General features: G+C 39.3%; 1 long non-coding RNA gene across 1 annotated transcript in view; it reads left to right on the forward strand.

Moving 5' to 3' along the window:
• Positions 1-14583, forward strand: part of LOC130918752 (uncharacterized) — a 39796-nt gene that overhangs the window by 8847 nt on the left and 16366 nt on the right. The window contains exon 2 of the long non-coding RNA XR_009063828.1: positions 10527-10656. This is a non-coding gene — a long non-coding RNA (uncharacterized LOC130918752). The remainder of the gene's footprint in view (positions 1-10526; positions 10657-14583) is intronic.

Below are 14583 nucleotides of genomic sequence, written 5' to 3' on the forward strand. Positions count from 1 at the left end.
ACGCATGGAGAAAACCCATACAATTGTGATACAGAAAGGCCTGAAAATCTGGTGTTGAATGGCAGATGAAGAGTTTGTCAGATTTCTATGTAATTTGACGGATTTAAACTTTGGATGAAGTCGTTGAAATGACTATAGCCCCTTTAACACATGCCGAAACACCGGGAAAATCCGGGAATTTAAACGGGTAGCCCTTGTATGTGAACGGAATTTTCTGGGTCGACTGACACGGAGATTACACTGACATTTCACGGGTTGCATCTGAGTATAATTCCCGGTAAAGTCCCGGGACGAGGATTATGTAAAAGCAAGCTTTAAATTCCTGGGTCGCAACACAATGGATTATGACGTAAATATCATGGCGGGCCGATCATCACTTCCTCTTTCTTCACAGTAAGACGAAAAGCGGTAAACAAACATTGCAATTATCAACATAGCAAGCTGGAAATAGCTGAAATAAAATGAAAAACCAAACCAAATAAATTATTACTGAATCGTAGAAACGAGGTAGAGAGTCCCTCGTCTATTTTTGGAAATGTGTGGTTCATTTTGTTGCCAATGTTTGGGTTTGCAACTGCGGAAACAAGATTCTACCTCAAAGCGGAAAACAACAGAGGGATGCGTTCAAGGGTTTATTAAATACAAACAAAAATACACGCGACCACGGTAAAGGGGGAATAACACAATGAGTCCGTGACAGTAGGTTGACGGTGATCAATAATAATAACCTAAGCGGTAGGCAGAGAGGCGATAAGACAACAAAACAAATACACTCAAATACCATCACAACGTAGGAGATTTTAAAACAAGGGGGGCAGAGGTGTCGAATGGCGCCCAGCAAGTTAATATCACGTCGCCGGAATAAATAATAAATAAAAAAATACTGTCTTCATGAGCTTGAATTGGCTGCAGTTACAACGTCGGGAACGCTCCCACAAACGGTTCTGTAAAATAACACGATTTTACCAACATTGTGACAGCCAATGCCGACCAAAAATGACGTAATGTCCAGGTTATAAAATCGCGCCAGCCTTACCCGCACAGAGGGCGCTAGTGGGCAACACGGGACAAGCCTGTGAAACTGTCCAACCTGCGTCATTGCTGGGATATCACTACATGCGTGAATGCAATGACACGAGTAAATTCCGTGTCACCTTACACGGGAGTTTCCCGGGATATGTGAAAGGGGCTTATAACCAGTGTTGTTAATCTTACTTTTAAAAAGTAATTAATTACAGTTACAAATGACTTCTCCCAAAAAGTAATTGCATTATTAACTAAGTTACCTGAATGTAAGAGTAATTCGTTACTGGTCAAAGTAACTGGTGACAATTTTCATGTTTTTTTTTTTTCTCAAAAAAAAAAAAAAAAAAATTAAATTAAAAAAAAAAGTAAAAACCAGGTCACACAATGTGAAGTTTAAAGGGTTTTTGGGACAATTGGCCCTAGCCCAATTCTTTACCCTAAACTTAACTAGACACAGGGGTATTGCGGATATTGCGATAGCTAGATAGTAATCTTTGCTATGTGTGGAAGTCATTTAATCTTGTGAATCAACCGTTAAAGTTGTTAAAATTGCTCCCGGTATTGCATTAGTTCCCTTCTGTCTATTTTCGACATGTGTAAGTTTTAAAACTGTTTTATCTTTTAAAGATAGATTTAAGTTAAGTTTTGCCAATTTAGGAGCATTTTAGATAAAAAGTTACTTTTTTCCTAGGAAGGTTCTCTACAGCAGAGCTTTCCTGAGATGTCTACTGCTTTAAGATGGCGGCTGTTTAACAACACATCTAGTTCTTTATTACACATGTTGCTAATGCCACTGTGTCTATCATTTGCATCTAGTTCTGTATATATGTGATATCTACCGAAGCATTATGTGGGCGTAGTTTGTAGGCTACCGGCTACAGTCAGGTATTATTGGAACCACCTAGCATTGTAGCATCGCGTTTGCAACGGCGTCACACTCCCTTGCCTCCTCCCCACTCCTGCTCTGCTCTCTCGTCTCCGTGAGTACTTCTTTTTCAGACTTTTCTCACGTCAGTCAACCACCATCGTAACGTATAGTAATGCACGCCTTTCCCCCCTCTGTAATGGTAACGCCGTTGCCAAGATGAGAAAAGTAATTAATTTGATTACTCACTACTGAAGAAAATAACGCCGTTAGTAACACCGTTATATTCTAATGCCATTATTAACAACACTGCTTATAACATTTCTAACGTAAAACTGCGAGAAGAATTTGTTGTTTTTGTTGTTGTTTTTCCGTCAATACTCCCTTCCAAAACCAGGAAGTGTGACGTCATTTACAGAAGGCAACAGAAGACGTGGTGGACTTTAACCATAGCTGCACCAGCGATAGTGATATTTCCAGTGAAAGTACCCGTTCAGGATCACTTTTTTGTGACGTTAGCAATGACAAGGGCTCCTAAGAAAGATTATCTTCAATTAATCCTTACATGTTTGAACCTGAGGCGTCAGATGACAACGATTTACTCGGCACAGTATACGGTGGCGATGACGCCGATTGGTGGCTTTACACTTCACAATAGGAAGAGTGGTAAGCCTATAAATGTATCAAATTCACATGAATCAACGACCTGTCAGCTGCCATCTCTACTTATGACAGGCCAGCAACAACAACAACAATAACAACAACAACAAAAACAGGTCGCACTTCAACGAACAGGCAGTAGGATTTTCCCTCTTATATCAACAAGATTGTATCAAATTTTAGAATTAGAAAAGCCAGTAAAGGTCTTCTTACGGGTCGAAAAACGAAGGTTGTATTCTCCTACGCTTTCAAAACTGTCACTGCTGGAATGTTGAAAACAAAGAAGCAATCGAGGAGCCGTTGGGAAGTTCTTCCGCTTGACTCTCACAAAGGATGTCCAAAGAATGTTTTTTGGGCCACTAAGTCTCGAGCCTTTATTTGAAGAATTCATCGCTACGCATCGAGATGGCATGATGAATCTCGCAAGTAAATCCCAGAAAATTTTTGCAATACTGTGGTTCTGGAAGTAGTTTCTTAACTTGAAAATTCTGTAAGTAGTAACGTTTTCCATGTAAATGCCCTGAACCGTTCCAAGCCCCCTAAAATTCAGACATAAATCTTTTATAATGCATAAAAATATATTAAAACATGTAACAAATACATGTTACAATTAGATTATTGTACAATAAACATAAAATCTGAGTTGTGCATAATGTAAAAAAACAAGAATAGAGTAAAGAATCAAAGTTAATACACTCATGTAACGCTGTCGTAACACGAGAGGCGAATAAAGAGGACGCTGGGATACACACATACACCATACAGTAGTGGTCCCTCTTAGCACATTGGATGCCAGGATTGCTAGGCAATAGCCAATGGCAGAGCAGCTATACGTATGTTACGTTCAGTAATTTCTGGGCGCTGTGAGTACCAGCCATACTGTATTTTTAACTTGTGTATCCTGAAATTTCTTAACAAGAGGCAACAGTTTCCTGTTGAGGCGTGTCTTAACCTGAAAATTCTGTATGTAGAGACGTTCTTAAGGAGAGGTACTGCTATACTTCCTGTATAGCTGCCGAGGTTTTCTGTAAATTACATCAGCGAGGGGGGGTCCCTCGTTGCTAAGGTGTTGCAATGATAGTAACTCAAAAACTACATGATCAGTTCAATTTTTTTTGTAATATAAAGTTTTGACATAGCGAATGATGCATTCAATACAATTTGCCCGAGTAAAACGCTCAAGATTTGAACTCTTCATACTTTAAGAGCGGTCCACTCTATACCAATGGAAATAGGCCCATCTTGCTGAATGACGGCTCCATAATGCTGCCAGAGGTTACAGAATTTTGAATGAATGAATGAAGTATTTTATTGTCATCATCATCGGTATCAATGACAGTTACAAAATGTGGGATAGTTTGGCCAAAGAAAGAGAATCATTGACAGTCACAAAATATGGAATAATTTGCCCAAAAATACAATGCATTTTTACTTCACATGAACTGAAGTCTGAACGTGCATAAAGGGGAACTTCAGAATTTTTGACATAAGACTTAACCTCCGAGTTATTGGGGGTTTAAATTGTTGGTGGAGTTGATTTCAACAAATTACGTGCAGTTTGTTAGTTATTTGTTAGTTTCAGTGCACCAGAGTGGCTAAACTAGCGCTAGACAATGGTGCCTGCTTAGCATATCAATAAAAAACAACATATGCAAGCATGAGAATCACCGATAACCCTTTCAGTCAATAATGTTGGTTATGTTTTCCGGATAAAGTTATCTAAATTTACCATTGTATGTCAATAATTGTAGTATGAACAGCAGGATTTGTAATCCAGCAGCTCTGCAGGTGAGCAGGGCGGAGTGATACATCACATGTTTTTTTTTTTCACTGCTGATTTTTTTTTCTGTGGGAACAAAAGGGACTACCCAGCAGACTAAGTACGAGTGGCCAAAGCACTCCTCTCTACTGTGGTCGAATTACGCATCCCCAAAAAAATAGTCCTGTAGAATGAAAAGAATTACAGCAGTTTGGTGTGACATGTTTTGGCCGTATGGGTATTTCGAACAATGATCTGCATTTTGAATTTATGTATGGCGGAAAACACTCCGGTGACTTGAAGTTCCGCTCTGATACCCCCAATTTGGCCAAATTTCCAAATTGTCCAATATGCACTTGTGATACATCATTGGAAGGTTTAAAATCTCAATTTTCTGGGGGAAGAAAAAGTTTTGAACAGGAAAAAAAAAAAAATTTTTAAACAGCAAAACCCTAACTGGAGGTGAGAGCACGCACGAGCATAATTAAAGACGCCAAGATTTTAACGAGATATTATCGTGTACCTACCTTGTTTCGATCCAAAAACTCCATATAGTATGTCTCACCGAGTGTCAAGACAAAAGTGTGAATGGATACAGCCGGATTTTGGGGGGATTTTATGGGTGAAACATGGTAACATAACAAGGGTCGCGATGCAGAAATCGTAGACATCAAGGTGGTCAAGATTTTCATTTTCATATATTTAACCTTTTGAACGTTTTTTTTTTTTTTTTTTTTTTCAATTTTACTTTGAATGGATCGATTATTTATCATCTAATATATTTGGGAAAATGCGACAGTAACGAAAAAAATACAGTTAAGCGATAGTTATGAGGTAGATATCTGTGACTTATTTACAGACGCCAATTTTTTCATTGTGACGTAATTTGTTTAAAAGTTTAAAATATGCGAGTGAATAATTTTTCGAAGTCTCTTTTTCTATTTAAACTAAATATTAGACATTAATTAATGATTCTAAGCTAAAAATGACAGACATTTCGAATAATAAATACGAACACTTATCTTCTTTTTATGGCTAGGTTGAAACAAAAGCGGTTGCGCGACATCTGTAAACGGGTTTCCAGGGTAAAACGGACAAATTAAAAATATGTAAATATATAAGCCAATATAATTCATGGCTTAATGCGCCATGAATTTGCTATGGCAGCCTATAGATATATTGTTCTATCAAACACAACAGTTCTTTTGGCTTAAAATACAGCAGTTTATTTTAAAGTGCGGTGCAAGAGCAGAAACTGCTTTTTCAGTCTTGTCTGTGTTTTCCGCCTTAGCTATGTTAGATCAGTTAATATCATTTTATATTGGCATGCTACGCAGGCACCCTTGACTCGCGCTAGCTTAGCCACTCCGGAGCCCGGAAACAAATGAATATCTCACAAACTGCACTGAATTTGTTGAAATCAACTCAACCGATGAATTAAAACCATGCTAACTCGAAGATTAAGCATAAATTCAAAAATTCTGAATTTCCGCTTTAAGTAAATTATGACAGTATGTTGGTAATTTTCCCCAAATACAACGGTTTGAGAGAGTATGTTAGGCTAAAATGACTGGGAGGTTTGTTTTAATGTCAATGGAATAATATCAAATCAATCTTGACACAAGCATGATACTGAACAATAAGCACATTATTTGTCCATCAGTTGTTCAAGTAAACTACTTTTTTAAATATCAGTAATTACTATATGAAATATCCTGTTCGTTGTTTTTTATTTTGTCACTGACTACTTTAAATTCAAGCTACTTTGATCCATTTTTTTAGAAACATGTCAGCAAAACAGCAGGCAGCCTAAGCTATTAGACATTTGAAGGAGGGAGAAACAGTATGATCAGTTCAAATGAATGAAATGATTTAATGTTTCAGTCCGCCTCGCCCTAGGGAATGGAACGATAAGGGCCCGCTAAATGACACCGGGTCAACTGCTGCCCTACACCCCCTCCCTTCCCCACACACACATACACATGTATGCACAGACTTGAACTGTTTGACAGTTTCAACTGTCTGTCTTTCTTCTCTCAAACACACATTACATAGTCTCTCCAGTAGCCAGCAGAGCCGTCAAGCTCAGGGCAGAAACATACAAAGGCCCGTGCTGTGCGACTATATTGATGGATGACCATAATTCCCATATTTTGCAGGGATTTCACAAGAGTCGGTTCATTCCCAGGCTAGGCTACTGGTCAACAGTTTTATGTCACACTCATCTTTATATTCCTTAGATGACACATTCTCATTCTTTAATTTTTAAACCATAAAGAAAGTGGGAAGCTGAATTTGATTGCAAGAGAGTGGAAAATATTTATTTCTCTCTCATTCTCTTACTCTCTTTTTTTGTTCTTTTTTTTTGTGTCAGTATTAGTAGATAATGAAAATATAACCTGTTCAGTGTCATGAATTGTCCTTTGTAATGGGACTAAGTCAACGGTAATGCACTGTATTAGGGTTTCAGCTTTCGATTATTTAAGTAATAGATTAATTAATCGATTAGTTATTTTAAATGAGTAATCGGATTACAAACATTCAATGCATTGCAGAAAAAATTTAAGGAGATGTGAAACGAAGAAACAAGTGTTAATGCTTGCAATCACAATTATTTTGGCTTGCTAAGATTGCACTTTCAAAAGAGTATTAAATGCAAATCTAAAATAAAATACCTGTTTCTTCAAATTAATCAGAATTGCGCTTTAATTTCACAAGACCAATGCATGCATTTTAAAATAAATTAAAATACCCGCGCTTAGTCTCAAACAGTTTAAAAAAAAATTAAAAAAATAATAAAAAAATAAACGGTCTACGCAGGGGCGTCTCTACACCTAATACAATACTGGGGCACAACGGGGCACTGGTGAGAATTCTTTTTTTTTTTTTCAATTTTTTTTTTTAGCACTTAGCACTACTGCAGTACTTCTCAAATAGTTGGGCAATGCCAGGGGTGGCGCATGTGACCTCGAAGAACATACTTTTTTGCTGTACTAGAATAAAGTGTAATGGCGTACCGCACGCAACATGTCACTTTTGCTCATTAATATTCATGACGTTGCATGCTAAATGCAGGTAAATAGGCTACGAACGAGATGTTTACTGAGCTAAACCTACCAATTTTGTACGAAAATGATGTCCCTGATGCCAAATTCACTGGTAAAGATGTGGAAGAACATAAAAATGTTCAATTCAAGAGATGGCTTGAGTGGCGAGGGCTGAAAAAGACGGAAAAAAGAGCCGACCTGATCCAGAGGTAGCTTTTTTATCGACACCGTTTTCTTGTGTGCATTGCCTTACGCCACTGACAATGACTGTTTCAACAATCTGTCCTTTACCACCATATGCCCTGTCTTTCGTATTTATTATATCCTCTGGTTGTCTTACGTCACTGACCATTCTTGGGGGTAATTTACATTGCTATTTTTGTGTAGCGATCACAAATGCTACTCAGTGACAGCCAAAGAGACACTTTTAATTTTTTCATTAATAACAAATCCTAATTCTATAATTTATTTACACTTCTCCCTTGCTAAAATTGTTTTTTTTTTAACAACAGAAAAGGTAACAACAGTGGCAGTCAGATACCGTTTTAATTTTTTTCAGGTCATTCATTGTCAGACAGAAGCAGCACGGCAAAATGCCACACTGAGAAATAAGTAAAAATATGAAAATACCTTACCTCTTCGTCCTCTGTAGGACCATGTCCCCCAACAAAATGTTTACTGCACATGAAGGTGAATGGCTTTACCTTGCTGGCGTTAAACTGGTCTTTTGGATGTCCGCAAAAGTTGATCCATTGTTCAAATTTTTTCCTCTTTTTTGGCTTTGGGAAATGTATGAAGAAAACATCCTTCATATGTCGTAATGTCTAGAGTCGTTTCTATAAGTTCCATTGCAGCAGTGTTTATTAGGGATATTTTTTTTACTACCGGCAGAAAAAAAAGCAGTAATAACTAGTTTTGCACTGATAACATTTTTTTGGCCCAGATACCTATACCTGGCTGTGCAGTAGGTTCCATAGCAGCAGTGTTTATTCGGCATGTTCTTTTTTGAAAGATTACAAGCAGAATCCAGCGGAATAACCATTCCGTTTGGGAAAAAAAAAAACAACAAACAAAAAAAAAACCACACCTGTATGTATCGTCTTTTGTATTATTGTGTTTTTCCACTCGCGATAGGACACTTAAAGCCAGTTGTGTAGTTGTTTGAATGATGTGCGGATGCTAGCGAATGCATGCTAACCGTTTGTGAATGTCATAACTGTATTAGCAGCTAATCATCGCAGATTTGCGTTGCTGCGAACATGTTTGTTACTGAGGACGAAGTTGTTTGTTTCATTTTTCAAGTTATGACATTAGGATCAATGGCAAAATTAAGTCAAGCAATCATACCGATGTCCTGCAACGTCATGTGGGAGTTTAGCTAGCTGTATAGCCAGGACTGAGCCGTAGCGTCTTGGTGAGGACAGTACAGCTGCGTTAAAATGATGCCAGTAAATGGTATCGGCACCCTATTTGTTGGTACTCGTCGATACCGATACCACCATTTCGTGCCGGATTGGCGCCCCCTGCCGATACTGGTATCGGTGCAACATTAGTAATAACATGAGTTGTATGCGAGAGCGTGTCTATATTGACCCACTTCCGGGTTGAGATGGCGACGTCACGGTCTAAAAATAGCATTTGTGCCGTACGCTCTCGCACATCCACTAAGTGGGTGGCAGCGGCACTCTCATTTTCAGAGTGTGCGCAGTAAATTTGAACCAAAAAAGAGCACACAGCAAACGGATACGAATATGAAGCTGTGCACCGTTTTCGGGCTGGGCCACCCACTGTCTTCTCCGATTTTCACGTATCCGCCGAGAAGCTCCATGTTCGGCTTGGGAGTGTCCCGACGAGAATGTGCCGTTTGGCTTTTGGCTTTGACTTTTAATACAATGAGAGATGAGGAAAGACCACTCTGTTTACTGTGACTAAAAATGTTTGTAGCGGACAGTGGAAGCAAAATCAATTAAAGCGTCACTTAAAGACATTAAAGTGTGTACGACAGGATAAAAAAAAAGTCTTAAATAGCCTTATTATGTGAATTAGAATCATATTTTGAGACAATTTGACATATACAACAATTTGGCAAAGCACAGATGACGAGAAATTAGTGTTTTAATCCACCGTTTAGCCACGGCGACCATTATAGGGCTCTAGCGTCCCCAACAGATGGATGACGTCAGCAGGGTAATGGTTTCATCTGATCTACAATTCAGCCCATTGAGGGGGGATTATTCAGAACGAGGAAAATGCGACAAACAGAGAAATGTCATTGTTTAAGTCTCTCTACTCCAATATTTTTAAAGGATATTCTTTTTATCAAATAATTGGTATGGTCGTGACAAATAACAGTCTTGTGCAAAATAGAATATGAAATAACAATGCATTTATGCAGTACGACAAGCAAAATTACTCCATAATGGTTCAAAACTGTCGACTTCACCTTTACTGTTGCACCTCTCGACGATATTTTATGCCACTGTAGTTAGTCAGGCTTTTGTCATGGCCCTGCTCCGGCTTCGAAGAATGTAAACAAACCAAGAGGTGTGACAGCTAGCCGACATGATAACCCGAACCCAGTGACGTCTCAAAGTCTTATTTTCACTTTTGAAAGCGAAAAATCCCACAAAACTAGCTTGGATCGTGTCATATGGCGCCGGGGTTGTCGATTGGCTTTGCCGATCGGCAAACCACCCGGCGACGAGCAAGTTGCAGCTAGTTGCCCTGCTACGGACAGGAGAGCTCGCCGGGGAAGCAGCTGGAGAGTACCGCCGGACAAATCGGCCGATGTCGGAGGAGCGCGCAGCTGCCACACGGTCACCACAAATATGGCGTAAAATAATGCTTTGTTACACGGCAAAGACATAAACAGAGAGCGGCTTGCAGTTGTTTTGCAGCTAACATGGTAGGATATGTCTGAGGAGAACGCAGCCTCTTCTGAAGGTGGTACACAAGAAAGCCCTCAAACAGTTTGCTGAAGACATGTCAACAAAGCACATGGATTAGTGGAACCATGTCCTATGGTCTGATGAGACGGGCGGGCTTTCTTGTTTACCGTCTTCAAAAGAGGCTTCCTCCTGGGGTGACAGCCATGCACACCAATTAGATGTAGATTGCAGCGTATGGTCTGAGCACTAACAGGCTGACCCCACCTCTTCAATCTCTGCAGCAATGCTGACAGCACTCCTGTAACGAGTCACATGACATTTTGGAGGAAAAATGACAAGCAGTATGCTATGGACCCACTGTGAGATTCCGGAATAAAGATCATACATACAGTACTCAATTTGGACAGTCAGGTATGTACATTTTTTCAAAGGAGTGTATTCACTTTTGTTGCCTGGGGTTTGGATATTAATGGCTATATTTTGAATTATTTTGAAGGGAAAATAAATGAATCTATTATATAAGCTGCACATAGACTACTTTTGATTGTGTCAAAGTGTCATTTTGTCAGCGTTGTCCCAGAAATGTGAGGGGTGTACTCTCTATCTATCTATCTATCTATCTATCTATCTATCTATCTATCTATCTATCTATCTATCTATCTATCTATCTATCTATCTATCTATCTATCTATCTATCTATCTATCTATCTATCTATCTATCTATCTATCTATCTATCTATCTATCTATCTATCTATCTATCTATCTATCTATCTATCTATACATCTATCTATACATCTATCTATACATCTATCTATACATCTATACATCTATCTATCTATCTATACATCTATCTATCTATCTATACATCTATACATCCATACATCCTTCTCTCCCTCTCTATTCCAATATACTTAGATTCCATTGACGCATATGTAAGTTGATGCCATTGACATGTACGTCAAATATGCCGTTGACGGCCATGTACGTCAAAATATCAAGAGGAAATGACCTGATATTAACAGGAGGTGACCATATAATATCTCCAAATCAACAGGACCCCAAGGGGTTAACCAGTGAAAGCAAAGCTAGTTCAAATTCATTTTTTTTGTAATGGAGAAAATCAATTCATTATAGGCGTACATTTATGTTACGAGCTTGGTAATAGAACGGATTGGGCTTGTATCATGAGGGTCAACTGTATGTACATTTAGTTATTGAAACAGTCTAAAAACTTGCTTTCGATTCATTAGATTGTTTTCCAAGAAAATTGTATTTTCGGACCAATAGCATGGCATCAAACAAAATTTTATATGACTTACCTGACAATGAGAGAAGTGGGTACTATGTTACGAGAGACACAAGGTAGAGTTAAAGACCAATGGCAAGAGATCATCCCACTCCATTACATTCTCAATCCTCTCATTAACAGCATGCTGCAAAAAAGTACCTCTGTATTGACTTCTAATCAGATGCCAGTCGAGAAGATAGTGTTAGCTGTATGAGAGAAAGCGCACTGATTCCCCACCGGCTGTATTGTCAGTAAACGTCTCGTTTCTCTATGGATGGTAAATGATTTAATTTGAGCACCAGATGTGTCGTTTAGATGCTGCTTGTACTCGCTGACGGAGATAGGCGGAGGAAGAGAGAGGGAGGACTGGAGAATGAGGAAATGACAGGAAGGAGAGAAAAAGCTTGGCAAAGTGACAGCCAACAGCAGCCTGGGTACTTGACGGAGCTATCAAACACCATGATTTTCTGCGTGTGTGTGTGTGCGCATGGGTATCATGACAGCTGAATGGAAATCAATCTGCGACTACATCTGCCATGCCTTGAGTAAGAGGGCACACAGATGGGCCTTCCTTGTCGCTGCACTCGCTGGCAGGCAACCAACACAGGTCTTTCCACTTCTTTCCACTCCATTCTCATCCTCTTTATCTCCTCCCCTTCTCCCTGTCTTCTCCTTGCTAATCAGATGCCAGGCTCTGAAGAGGAGCTCTTTTCCTGCGTTGACATCTCCAAGTCAATCTGGCAGCAGATGTTTGGGCCCTCAGAAGCTGCAATCTGGGCTCTAATCACCCTCATTGACAGCTCTGAGGGCCCCTGTGGCAGCTCTGAATGGTAAATTAAAGCGTTTTTAGATAACGTTGGTAATTGGCTAAATCGTTTATAAGCCCAGAGATCACAGTTATAATCTGCATTCTAACACTATGGATCATGAGACCGAGATATCTGCGCCATGTTTCTTTGCTGCTAAGTCTCATTTTGATTTCTATCCTGATGCATTGCAGTATGTTTGATGCTTAATGATTTTCCCATCAGATTAACAAATATTAATCGTTCTCTCCACTGCAGTTTGTCTCACTGTCACGCATCCTCGCTATTCCCTTTCCTCCCATCTCATCTTTGGTATTAACTCCATTAGAGAAGTAATTGGCTTTTAAATCGGCGGCCGCGGACTCTGAAGGCCACTTAATGTCCATCTCCTTCCCTTCCTTCTCTCTGCTCCCCAGTCGATCAGCTACCTTCCTCGGTGAATGGCATTAACTAGTCCTGCATAGAAATTTGAGGCCACATTAGTGTTATCCTCCTCTCTCAGCCTATTGCCTGGTTTATGAGTGCCGATCAGTCAAGATGATATGGTTAAGTGGATATTTTTCACACACATCACTCTAAAATGGGGCACCAAATAAGCCCAACTGTCAGAGACGAATATGCAAATTCTGCATACGGCGATCTTCCTCTCATTTTTTAACCAAGCCTGAGATACAAAGTATGTATTCAAAAGATGTGAATGTGGAAATTCCGTTTATCGTCACAGCCTTTACTCCCCCCTCAACGCCCTTTCGGATTGGGCCTTTCATTTCTTTTCTACGACAAAGATAAATAAAATGTGAGAATGGTTTAGTCATGTTGAAATTCAACTGTGGAATCAAAATAGGCAATTTCCAGCTGCTATTTTCAAAATCATTAATAGTGTTTATGTTTGATCAACATATAAAAACAATAATGATAATTGGACTAAGCTTTTCGCCACCTCTCAAAGTCAACAGGGGCTTGGATGTCCCTCCAAGATTATTCTGAATGATTATTCTATGGTGTGGTGTGTGTTCAGTGATTTTACCTCCCCAACCTGCTTGGAAAACATTTGAGCCCGACATAAAAGCAGTGGTCGCCTGAATCGGCATTGGATAAGGTGTCAAGAGTCAAGAATCTGCATTGGACAAGGTGATGATGCTGGAACTTTTGTTTGGTGATGTTCCAGTGAGATTTACAAAGATGTCTGCCTGAAGAAAACATCAAAATTCTGTCAGTCCTTGACGATATGGGGCTGCATGTCAGGCAAAGGCACTGGGGAGATGGCTGTGGTTAAATCTTTAATAAATGCACAAGTATACATTGAAAAGTTAGACAGCTTTCTTATTCCTTCAATTGAAAATATGTTTGTCATTTTCCAAGATGACAATGCATCATGCCACAGAGCTAAAACTGTTAAAGCATTCCTTGGAGAAAGACTCATCCAGTCAATGCAATGGCCTTCAAATAGCCCAGATCTCAACCCTATTAAAAACCTGTTGTGGAAATGGAAAAGAATTGTCCACAGCAAGGCTCCGACCAGCAAGGATGACCTGGCAACAGCAATCAAAGAGAGTTGGCACCAAAGTGATAAGGAATACTCGTCAAGTCCATACCTTAGAGACTGCAAGCTATCATAAAAGCCAGAGGCAGTGCTACTAAATAGCTGCTAAATACTAAATATGTGTTTTGATTGTTATTTCTTTGTTTTTTTTCCCCTTGGAATGGAGTGATTCCATATATATTTCCTTGCACTTGCTCTATAAAACTAACATTTACTGAGCACCACATTGTTTTTTGTTCATTTATGTTGGTGTTTCTGAAAGCTAAAGAGTTGCACTTTTGAACTAATTCATTAATTTTCAAGCTTTTTGTCTGAGTTTGTTCTACATGATAAAATGTCTGGGTGAGTGCTAGTCCGAGACTGGTGATTCCAAACTTTTTGCTAGGGGTTGTAGCAAAACAACATGGATTACCTGCCAAAGCCAGTTTTTTGTGCAAAATACTTCGTCTATTGCTCGAAATTACATTTCTGTGTCAGTGAACATGTCAGTGCTGTCGGAATGACAAGTCTCTGTTTTATTGTGTACAGACAAGAAGGTCAAATTGCTTAGTCATGCTAGCAATTGAACAGTTATTCTGGTGGAAGGCTGTGATGCTGAAGATGGTGTACGTATGTTTTGATGAAAATTGCAAGTCACACCTTTTTTGTGTGGGAGATTGATTGCAAGAGACTGGACAAGATTCAGTTTACACTTTTACTT

Source organism: Corythoichthys intestinalis, chromosome 7 (genome assembly GCF_030265065.1).
Source record: "Corythoichthys intestinalis isolate RoL2023-P3 chromosome 7, ASM3026506v1, whole genome shotgun sequence".
Classification (NCBI taxonomy): Eukaryota; Metazoa; Chordata; class Actinopteri; order Syngnathiformes; family Syngnathidae; genus Corythoichthys; species Corythoichthys intestinalis.